General features: G+C 47.9%; 1 protein-coding gene across 2 annotated transcripts in view; it reads left to right on the top strand.

The window, feature by feature from the left end:
• The window catches only part of TWF2 (twinfilin actin binding protein 2), a 242,955-nt gene that overhangs the window by 85,058 nt on the left and 145,783 nt on the right, over positions 1 to 12,114 (top strand). The gene's annotated exons all lie outside the window — the stretch shown is intronic.

The raw sequence follows: 12,114 nt of genomic DNA, 5'->3' as shown, positions 1-12,114 counted from the left end.
CACTCAGTTAAATATGTCTCCATCCCTAAACTTACACACCAGTGGTTTAGTTTATTGGCATAATGTTTTGCAACTGATTGGCATTGTAATTTTATCTCATATGCTAGTAAGACTATATTCTTTTAAGTCATATAATTTCTTGTACATTGAGCCCACAGAGCAAAAACAAAGCTCATTGCTGACCTTTAACATACTAGTTAACCTGTAACTAACTTTAGCATTTCAACAGCCTTGACTATTTCTATACGTCTGATCAGTGTAATCTCTTTGTGTTGTGATTATGATGAATGTTATCTTTCTATTTCTTTACCTTCACCAAACTAGTCTGGCATTATAGAGAATTCTCTCAAAGTACTCTTACACTTCTCTCTTCTGCTCTGTAAAATCATTCTAACATTTTTATTGCCTCTTTTAGAAGAAATTCTTTACTATTAAGATTTATCCTTTAGAAGGAGTCTGTTTCTTCAGAATAGACAGCACCTTCATGGTGAGAGCACTGCAAAAGGGAATGACACACCTACACTAAGGATGTTCTCTTCTCTTTACTTGCCCAGTACGTGGTGGCTGGTTAGCCCCTTTAGTGTCATCCTCTGCAGAGCATACTTCTCACTTGCAATAGAAGAACATTTCCTCTGATAACAAGAACCCTGCTACTCCAAGGTTATGTCAACCTGGTGTGCACAAACCTTTGGGGAGTGCTCCATTCCCTTCTCAGGGACAATACAGGCTGTACTATCCCCTTCCAGATTGGCCGCCGATGAGTTAGGCTGCCAGATACTGTGCCTGTTGAAGGTTCCTTAGAAAGTTGCCAGTCCATGCTATCACCGGAACGGTGAGTCTTGCTCTGTGCTCTCCTGAGACCAGTGTTTTCTTGTCCCCCCAACCTCCCACTTTTGGGTCATGTACTACTCCTTCATCCCAGAGCCCAACATTCTTTTCTCATCAGGGTTCATATTTGAGGTTGATGCTATTGCCTCCCACCTTGATTGGGGGCCCATGCATGAGGCCAGCACTCCTACCACTCTCCTCACCTCTACAGGTCCCATGCTTGAGGCCAGCTTTATCCCCCTGGGGCCCAAGTTCGAGTCATGTGTGCTTACCTTCCTGGGGTGCACCTACCTACATTTTTGCAGCTTGAGGCCAGTGCTCAGGGCTTATGTGCTTATCCTTCAATGAATATTCCTGCAACATAGTGCCGGTACTTAAGGCCTTCGTTTCACTATTAGGGTACAGGGCTTTCTCTGAGGACAAGCAGGATGGTAGTCTTCACACATGGGTGACATCATCAGATGGAGCTTGGCACAGAAGTTTGATCTCAAAGTATCTAGAACTTTCAAACATGCCCTAGTGAGCATGTGCAGCTGTAGTCATCATCCTGCTGTATAGGCAGAGTTCCTCAGTCTCTTTTTTTTTTCCCATGGAGCCATGTGCTCACGGTATTCAGCTTTGCTCTCTACCTCACAGTCTTTGTAAGAGATTTTTTTCTAGAGCTGAAGCTGCTTGCTTTCCTTTACCTTACTGTAGTTTTATTTCTTTCCCTTTTTCCTCCACTGTATGAGTACTGGTCAGGGTGATTTTACTGTGGTGGGCTCTTTTTTTCCAGTTTCCCTCTGCTGCATAGGTGTATCTGGGTGTGTGTTTCCCTCATGGCAAGCACAACAGGTTATACGCCACAGCCACAGGACTGACCTAAGACCGTGTTCCTGGTCAAACCCTAAGAGGAGTAGACACCAGGAGGATAGTGTCGGGAGTCTTCTCCTTCCTCAGAAGAGGAATATGTCTTTCGACCCCTCCCTGCCACAAACCCCTTTTGTGGGGAAGCCCTTTAGGTTCTGTTCCTGGCATGTTTCTCTCAGGACAAGCAGGATGGGTTACATCATCAGATGGAGCCCTGTCATGGAACACTTTTGTCAAAGTTTCTAGAACTTTGACTGGCACACTGAGCATGCCCAGCATGCCACTAACCCTGTGGCCACCAGGGGTCCCCCTTAGTCTCTTTTTTTTCTGTGCAGTAGTTACCTCATGGTTTAGGAGCTTTGTGAGAAATTTCTCACAACTTTCCTCACGGAACTTTTGAAGTTTAATCTTCCTAAAATCACCCTCACCAGGGTCCCCCATTATGCACAGTTCCCTCCAGCATTTGGTAAGTGTTTCCCTGTAGTTTGTGGTCGATTCCTGGCAGCATTTCTCCTCAGTGCCCGACAGTCATCAACTGCGCGCCCGCCTTTTTTACGATGGCGACCGGGTTCAGAAAATGCACTGAATGTCCGAGATCCATGTCCATAACTGATCCGCATACCGTTTGCGTTTTATGCTTAGGTCCCTCGCACGACGTTCGTCGATACCCTAGATGCACACAAATGACCCCCAAAGGCCGTCGCGCTCGTCTGGACAAGATGGAGCACTTATTTGGTTCAAAACATTCTGCGCCATCGACTGCAGAGGGTCCATAGACCTCTGAGATGCCCCGCCTGGAACATCGTGGAATGGGTGACCATCCATCACCATCGAAGACATCGGTGTCATCATCCTCTGTGCCGGAGAAGGACCGGACCGAGCACAGAGGGAAACACCGGCAGGTGTCCCCGACCTGTGCCAGCACTGATACCGCAGTGGCATCGACTTCCATCGAGCCGCCTGCGAAGAGGTCCCGGGGAGAGGAGCCCCCATCCTCCTCTGGACCCAGGACCCCTAGGCATTCCCCACCAATACCGGTGCCAGGCACTGAGCCCGTGGAAGCTCCGGTGACGTCTAGCCTGCCTCCTACCCTGATTGCCGTGCCACCCATGCCGGCTTTTCGGGAGGAATTGGACTGCATGGTCCAAGAGGCAGTGCTGAATGCCCTACGAGGCTTCCAATTGCCGCCGGCGCTGGCCCCCATACCGGCCCTGTAACCGGCTCCCTCAATGTTCACACCGCTCCTTGAGTGCCTCGACACGCTCATCTGTGCCTTGCTGACTAAATCTGTGCCACCGCTCGCGCTGGCACAGTCGTCCATCGAGGCCTCCGCAGGTCTCGATACCGGGTTCCTCGGAGGAGGAAGAATCTGTTCCTGGCCAGATCCCTCCACGGGAACTATCGATGTTGGAACCCATTCCAGGTCCATTGGGGCTATCGGTGCCCAAGCGTACCTCATTGGCCCTGGTGCCCTCTATGCCAGCATCGATTCCCTCTATGCCAGTGCCGCATCCATCAATGCCTTCCCACCCTCTTGGCTTTGGCATACTTCCTCCATCAGGAACTCTTACAGGGGAAGGAGAAAGTGCCTATGATCCATGGGGAGATGCATCTTCAGATGATTCTTCACAAGCTTCTGAGGAGTTGCTCTCAGAGCCTTCACCCCCGGAAAAGAGACTACAATCTCCTCTGGAAGACCTCTCCTTTACCAATTTTGTCAAAGAAATGTTTGAGACTATCCCTTTTCCACTGGTGATGTAGGAAGATTCTCGCCACAAAATGTTGGAGTCTTACAATTAGTAGACGCCCAAAGGAGATAATGGTGATACCAGTGCACAAAGTCCTTCTTGACCTTTTGCACCGCCTATGGGACCATCCAGGTACAGTACCTCCAGTCAACAGAAAGACATATGCTACGTACCTGGTCCAACAAGCCCCATGCTTTCAGAAAAGTTAGCTGCCCCACCATTCTGTAGTTGTGGAATCCGCTCAGAAAAAGGCTAAATGATCATGTCCACATTCCTCTGCTTCTCCTGGTAAGGAACAGAAGGCATTAGATGCCTTGGGATGAAGGGTTTTCCAAGGGTCCATGTTGATAACGTGAATAGCAGCATATCAATTATACATGACCCAATATGATATAAATCTCTGGAAACAAGTCTAGGAATTTGCGGAGATATTAATACAGCAACAACAGGAGACCTTGTCCTCCATCCTACAAAAAGGATTGGAAGCAGGCAAACATGAGGTCAGAGCTGCCTACAATTCTTTTGAAACAGCATCCAGAGTCTCGGCAGCAGGCATCAGTGCTAGACGCTGGGGCCTGGCTTAAAGCATCAGACCTACGCCTGGAAGTGCAGGACAGACTTGTGGATCTACCCTGTACAGGAGACAACCTGTTCAGGGACAAGATTCAGGACGCAGTGGCCAAGTTAAAAGACCATCATGAGACCCTGCGTCAGTTGTCAGCTGTTTCCCCAGATATTCCCTCCATAGCCCGCAGGGGAACATGAAGGGACACCAGGAAACAATTCTACAGGCCTCGCAGATATTTCCTTCCTGTGTCCCGTGCATGACCAGCTCGGGCACCTCAGAGGGGACAGGCACGTCAAGCGAGAACACCTAGGCCACAGCCAGCTCCACAAGCTGGCCCTGCGGCTGGATTTTGACTCTCTTCCAGAGAGCAGCAGCCATCCTCCGGTGGGGGGCTGCCTTTGCCACTTTGCAACCAATTGGTACCCAATTACCACAGACCAGTGGGTATTGTCCATCATAACCCACGGTTACCTTCTAAATTTTTCAAAAATACCCCCAGACTTACCACCCATCCCATTCTGGAGCTGGGATGATCACACAGGACTACTCGAGTCAGAGCTCTCAACCCTTCTGTCAGCCAGAGTCATGGAACCGGTTCCACCGAATCAGCAGGGGAGAGGGTTCTACTCCAGGTATTTCCTAATTCCAAAAAATATTGGCAGCCTATTCTGGATCTCCGTGCCTTGAACACCCATCTTCAGAAGGAATGTTTCAGAATGGTGTCCCAGGGCACCATGCTTCCACTCCTACAAAGGGGGGGATTGGCTCTGCTCTCTGGACCTTCAAGACGCATACGCTCACATTGCGATCTTCCCTCCTCAGTGCAAGTATCTGCGATTCGTGGTGGGTCACAGGCACTATCAATACAAGGTACTGCCATTCGGCCTGGCCTCTGCGCCCCGATTGTTTACCAAGTGCCTTGCAGTTGTGGCTACACAGCAGGGGCATACACGTTTTTCCTTACCTGGACAACTGGCTCATAAGAAGCCAGTCCAAACAAGGAGCCCTCGACTCCCTCGGTCTCACCATAAGGCTTCTACACTCATTGGAATTTCTAATCAATTACTCCAAATCCCATTTGACGCCGTCTCACCATCTCTCTTTTATAGGAGCAGAATTGGACACGACACTAGCCAAAGCATTCTTACCCGATGACCGCGCAATTATGCTGTCCAACCTGGCCAGCTCTATCCGCTGTTGGAAAAGAGCCTCCGCTGACCACTTACTCAGGTTGCTTGGCCATATGGCATCAAAAGTCCACGTCACCCCAATGGCACACTTCACCATGAGAGTGACACAATGGACTCTAAAATCTCAGTGGCGACAAGCTACTCAATCGCTTTCGTCCCTGATACACATCACCAACCAGCTTCATCTGTCCCTTACAATGAAAACTTGCATTAAAAAAATCATCAATGATGGTTATTTTAAATTAAATGTCATTAAAAGATTAAAACCTCTTCTATTCCCAAAAAATTTTAGAACAGTTTTACAGGCACTTCTTTTGTCGAGATTAGACTACCTCAATTCATTATTTTTAGGCCTACCAGCAAATGTTACAAGACCATTGCAACTTCTGCAGAACTCAGCAGCTAGATTTTGACAGGAACTAAAAGATCTGACCATATTACCCCAATATTAAAGGACTTCCACTGGTTGCCTGTTAAATACAGGGCCCAGCATAAAATCCTGTCCCTTATTCATAAAACACTCTATGATGAAAAAATTGAATGGTTAACTTCATCACTTCATTTCCATATTCCTTCAAGAATCACTAGATCAACAGGTACAGGGATGTTGCCAATTCCTTCCCTAAGATTGCGCATCTAAATAATATAAGAGAGAGGACTATTTCTATTGCTGGACCCATACTATGGAACTCTATACCACAAGAATTACGATTGGAAGCAGACATTAAATTATTTAAAAAGGGCATTAAAACATGGCTATTTAAACAAGCCTTCCAAGAAATGTTATCCTAATGATATCAGACTACTATTTATATACCAAGGTAATATATATTTTTTATTTTATTATCTCTGCTCTTACTACACTGCCTCTGTTTAAATTTTATAATTATTTAGTTTACCATTTTATTTAGATTACTATTTAATTTTATTTATATTATAAAACTATGTATTTACTTCCTTTTTCTTTTGGAAATGCAAATATTTTTAAATGAATATTTGTTAGCTACTGTAAACCGATTTGATATGTTCGCATGAAAAATCGGTATATAAAAATTATTAAATACAATAAATAAATACCTGGTGGACACACAAATCCAACTTGCAAGTGGGTCTTCCTTTCCAGTAACCGGCTTCTCAGGTGACCTTAACCACGGACGCCTCCAACCTAGGTTGGGGAGCCCATGTCCAAGGCCTTCAAACTCAAGGGTCTTGGACAACAGCTGAAGCAGCCTCTCAGATCAACTTTCTGGGGCTTTGGGCGATGCGGTATGCCCTTTATGCATTTCAGCACTGCCTCTCCAACAAAGTTGTCCTGATTCAGACAGACAACTAAGTTGTAATGTGGTACCTGAACAAGCAGGGGGACACGGGCTCTTACCTGCTCTGCCAGGAGGCAGCACAGATTTGGACCTGGGCCCCGTTGCATTCCATCCTACTGCAAGCCACTTATCTGGCAGGCACACAGAATGCACTGGCGGACTGCCTCAGCCGTCATTTCCAGCCCCACAAGTGGTCTCTGGATCCCTCTGTCAAGAGCAGAATCTTTCACTGGTGGTGTCAATCGACCGGTTGCATCCAGTCAGAACCACAAAGTGGAACGCTTCTGCTCCCTACACAGGGACAGACAAGCACTTACCATGGATGCCTTCGCCCATCCCTGGAATACAGGTCTGCTATACATGTATCCTCCGATTCCGCTAATAAGCAAGTCTCTCTTGAAGCTACAACAGGACCGAGGCTTAATGATACTCATAGCTCCGTATTGGCCACGACAAGTTTGGTTTCCCACACTTCTCGACTTCTCTGTCCAGGAACCCATTCGCCTGGACACGTCGCCCAACCTCATAACACAGATTCACAGCAAGTTATGCCTCCCGAACATCCAGACCCTGTCTCTGACAGCCTGGATGTTGAAAGGTTGATTTTACAACCATTCAATCTTTCTAGTGGCATCTCTCAAGTTCTTGTAGCTTCCTGGAAGCCTTCCACATGGAAATCTTACCGCTCTAATGGAAGAGGTTTACCTTGTGGTGCACACAAAAGGGTTTGGTCCCCTTTTCTTGCCCCACATCAAATCTGCTAGACTTTCTCTGGCACCTCTCAGAATCTGGTCTCCAAACGTCATCTACCCGAGTACACCTTAGTACCATCTCTGCTTACCACCAAGGAATAGGGGATGCCCTGATAACGGGTCAACCCCTGGTGAGTCGTTTCATGAAAGACTTATTACAGCTTAAGCCTCCTCTATGGCCACCGGTCGTGGCATGGGACTTTGCACGGCTCATGCACACTCCTTTTGAGCCCTTGCGCTCCTGTGAACTCAGATACTTTACATGGAAAGTACTTTTCCTAGTAGCCATCACATCTGCTCGCAGGGTAAGTGAGTTACAGGCTCTTGTGACCTACTCAACAAGGTTCCTCCATGACCGGATAGTTCTTCGCACTCACCCTAAATTCCTTCCTAAGGTGATAACTAATTTCCATTTAAATCAGTCCATAGTCTTGCCCACTTTCTTTGCAAGACCTCATGCTCACCCGGGTGAGCGAGATCTGAATACCTTGGACTGTAAGCATGCTCTTGCATTTTATTTAGACTGTACCGCAGTCCATAGGAAGTCCACCCAACTCTTTGTTTCTTTTGATAAAAACAAACTTGGAGTTGCGGTGGGCAAGCAGACACTCTCCAACTGGTTGGCAGACTGCATTGAATTCTGCTACCAGCAAGCAGGCCTTCCACTTCAGAGACGAGTGAAGGCACACTCAATCAGCCATAGCAATGTCAGTAGCACACTATCGTTCAGTACCGATTGCCGACATTTGCAGAGCTGCGACGTGGAGCTCTCTCCACACCTTCGCAGCCCACTACTGCCTGGACAAGGCTGGAAAACAAGACTCCGTCTTTGGCCAGTCTGTCCTACGAAACTTATTTCCAGTATAGAAACCCAACTCGTCCTACCATGACCTGCTGTGAATTTCAGGCTGCCTCATTCTTGCCAACAGCACCACAGTTGTGCCTTTTGCACATTTTGAGCGCTGATTGGCTTCCTTTGTTATGAGTCAGTCTATAGCTTGCTATTCACCCATATGTGAGGACTACCATCCTGCTTGTCCTGGGAGAAAGCAGAGTTGCTTTCCTGTAACAGGTGTTCTCCCAGGACAGCAGGATATTAGTCCTCACGAAACCCATCCACCACCCTGCGGAGTTGGGTTCGTTACAGTTTTCTTATTTTATTTTTCGCTCATACTTTTGCTACAAATGAGACTGAAGGGGGGACCCCTGGTGGCTACAGTGTTAGTAGCATGCTGGGCATGCTCAGCGTGCCAGTCAAAGTTCTAGAAACTGACAAAAGTTTTCTGTGACAGGGCTCCATCTGATTGTCACCCATATGTGAGGACTAACATCCTGCTGTCCTGGGAGAACACCTATAAGCAACTCTGCTTTATCTCTGTCCTGGGAGAACACCTGTAAGCAACTCTGCTTTCTCTGAATCGGAGCCTTGATGTTTGGAATCAGTGCATCTACTGGGGGGCCAGGGCCGGGGAACAGCAGCAATGATCGTTGGACCATTTTTGCTGTGGTTTCTCCGTTGATTCCTGTGACCTATCCCATCTGAGGGTAGCTGCCAGTGGTGGATTGGTCACTTCTGAACCTCAGCGATCAGTGATTATAACTCAACTCTCAACTGGAGAGTTGAAAGGTTTTTTTTGGGATCGTGAAGCCCTGATCCCCATTACTCCTCTCCCTTCAAGAAGGGGAGATTTGACTGGGTTCCCCTCTGGATGCCCGATTGGGTGTCCTTTGTTCTCTGTTCCCAAGGAAAGGATGTCACCGCTTCTGACTGGTGGTTGCTTGTTCTCCTTTCCTCGCAATCTGTAAGAGCCAGGCAAGTGGTAGCACTCTCCTTAGGTTGTTCTAAGGCACAGCAGATCTATTTCATGAGGGAGCCTTTCCAGAGTAACTCCCAGGTAAACAAGGGTTTCTCTTGACCAGGAGTCACCTTAAGAAGTTGCCATATTGGGTCAGACCAAGGGTCAGTCAAGCCCAGCATCCTGTTGTTGCGTCGGGCAGCCATGGGGACCATGGCCGACCGAGCTTACCGCTTCCGGAGGCGGTCCGCCGCTCTCCGAGCCTCTGACCCTGGGCTTGGGGATGCGCCCTCGGGCACCGAGGTTGATGTCCACGTCGGGGGGGCCTCCTTCCATGGCTGGGATGCCGCTGCCTCAAAAGCCTCGCCCACCGACGTCATCTAGGTGCGCGCGGCAAGACCAGGTCCTCTTTTAAAGAGGCCAGCGCGGGAGACTCCGATCATCCCCAGGAGGTCTCCTCCCCCCTGGGAGGTATTTATATGCCTAACTCACCAACCTTAGGTGAGTTAGCAAGGACTTCATTTTTTGCAGCTCTGTTGCTTCCTTGTTGGAAGCACTCTCTCTGCCCTTCGAGGTATTTTCTAACCTGGGTACCCGCTCCTCGGGGGCTCTCTGCTTTATTTCAGGTGTCTTACGGGGATCAGGTACTTGCTCCTCGAGGGCCTGCTCTCCCTGCCTCTGTGCCTGTACCATCTACTTCAGCCTGGTGGAATCGCAAACATACAGCTACCATCTAGTGAGTAATCTACTCTGTCTGTCTCCTCCACAGCATTGCCTTGCCTGGGAAACCTACACCGGAATCCCCCTATACCAACGTGGTGAGACTGGTTTCCCTCTGCCGAGGGTCCCGAGACTGCTACCTCTGGATCACCTCACTACTGCCATCTCTGGTGGTATACATCAAGCTGTACAATAAAAGATCTAATTCTGTGTTTGTGCATCCTGAGTCTAGCCCAGTACTGTGGCTCCTCACGGGGCTCCTTCCCATTGGCGTGGTCATCTGCCACAATACCCAAGAATCCACCCAAACACTGCTAAACTTTAACACCTGTTTCCAACAGTGGCCAATCCAGGTTACAAGTTACCTGGCAATTACCCAAACACTAAGTAGATCCCATTCTACTAATGCCAGTAATAGCAGTGGTTATTCTTTAAGTGAACTTGATTAATAACAGTTAATGGACTTCTCCTCCAAGAACTTATCCAAACCTTTTTTAAATCCAGCTACCTTGATATCTGCTGAGCTCAATGAGCCACTATAGCCAATCATTCTCGCCTGTGGGACCCTACCTCAATGAGGAGGGTTCTAGTCTCATCTAATTGGTGAGTATGCCTTTCAACCTATTGCCATGGCTGAGGGAGTTGGAGGATGAGGGGCCCCGCAACAGAGGTGCTGCTCTTAGTTGCAGTGATTTGCAAGCTATACTTCCCCATTTTAGAGATAACCCTGTCTGCCGTCAGGGTCGTCCTAGTTCATACAACGATTGTTCTATTACTGACCACATGCTTCCTTGGGGGAAGTATTTGCAATCATGGCTGGGGTATTAATATCTACACCTGATGCTTTGCACTCTGTTCTGAGATCGCCCTGGCCCTGCTCTGGAAACCTTAGGGTTTCCGCACCCCAGTTTCTTGTCTCTTAGTGGAGTGATTCTGGATTTTTTCCTGGGGAATTTGCTCTGTTTCAGCTGTTCCAAGCAGGCTGAGGGCTGTATCTCTGTGGGTAACTCCATACTAGAATCAGCAGTGAGTTATTCGCTTGGGGTTGGGATATACCTCCTAGCTTGAGGTCTTCACTTGCTCTTCTGGACTTGCATATAGAGCTCATGCTCTCAACCCTCAGAACTAGTGCTCTTTTCCCCTCAGACCCACACCCCTCAGGGCAGGTGCAATCACCCTTCAGAGTCCATAATAAAGGCCTGCCTTCTTGCCCTCCAAGAGGGCTCATACTCTTGGCCTCCACTCTTGTCCCTGGAGCTTGGGCTACACCATTGCACCAGGTTATTTAAAACTGAATCTTAGTAGTTGTGCTAGGAGACTAGACTTGCATATGTCAAATTGGTGACTATCTCCTTGAAACTGTGTCTTATCTACTATGCTCTTTGAAACTGCATGAGATCGTCTGTGTTGCTCAAAACCAGCTCTTACATAGGATGCACTTTGAAACTATACAGGGCATCCATGTTGGAATCTCCTCATGGCCTCATCAGCTCTTTGCATGCTTGTAGTTTCAGCCCTCACCTTCCAGATTCATCATGTTACCCATGCTTCTTGGGTTCCTTGCAGCATCCATGGCCCTTGTAGGTATCATGATGACTGTGATTCTCAGTTCTTACCATGCCTTTGCTGTCTTCAAAGTGTGTTGTGGTATTTTCAGACCTTGCATTTATACAGCTATGGTCCTCCATCTAGATTTGTGCTTTTAGGCTTCTGGATGCCTTTGGGTGCTTGAATGCTTCCTGGTTCACAAGCACTTCTAGGCACTTTGATGCGATATGCCGGCTGACGGCTTTTGCACCGAATAGCGCCACCGTGAAAGGTGGTGCTATTCGGCATGCTACTGCCGATGATAATGTTAGTAACATTATCGCCAGCAGCAAAGCCACCGCCGACCCCGCCCCGATTTCACCCCCAATCTAATTTGCATGCTATCGCACGCGAAAAGGGCCTTTTCGCATGCGATAGAGGCTGTATAGCGTGCGATAAGCCCTTAGAAAATAACCCCTCAGGGACCTAAATAAAGGAACTTAGCTTTTTTTTTTAATATTTGCTCCAAATTGCTGAAGGGACCATGCCTGAAACATGTTTCCATCTGGTGCTCTATTACTTTCCCCTAGGTCCTTGAGATTAGACTGTCAACTAGAAAGCATTGTTAAATCCAGTATTGGCAATCATAAATGGTATGCATGCTTGTGGACCAATCCACTAAAACACAAATTTCCTGTCGATAGCAGCGCTGAATTAGCCATGCTGTCTGGGAAGCGTCACGACCCTAAGTAGGCGGAGTTTCCTCAGCTAATCACAGAGCTTTGACTCTGTGCAGCTGCGCGGTAGTGTTGCTGCG

This window comes from Rhinatrema bivittatum, chromosome 4 (assembly GCF_901001135.1).
Source record: "Rhinatrema bivittatum chromosome 4, aRhiBiv1.1, whole genome shotgun sequence".
NCBI lineage: Eukaryota > Metazoa > Chordata > Amphibia > Gymnophiona > Rhinatrematidae > Rhinatrema > Rhinatrema bivittatum.
The sequence above is the reverse complement of the archived record's forward strand: the minus strand, read 5'-3'. Positions and strand labels throughout refer to the sequence as shown.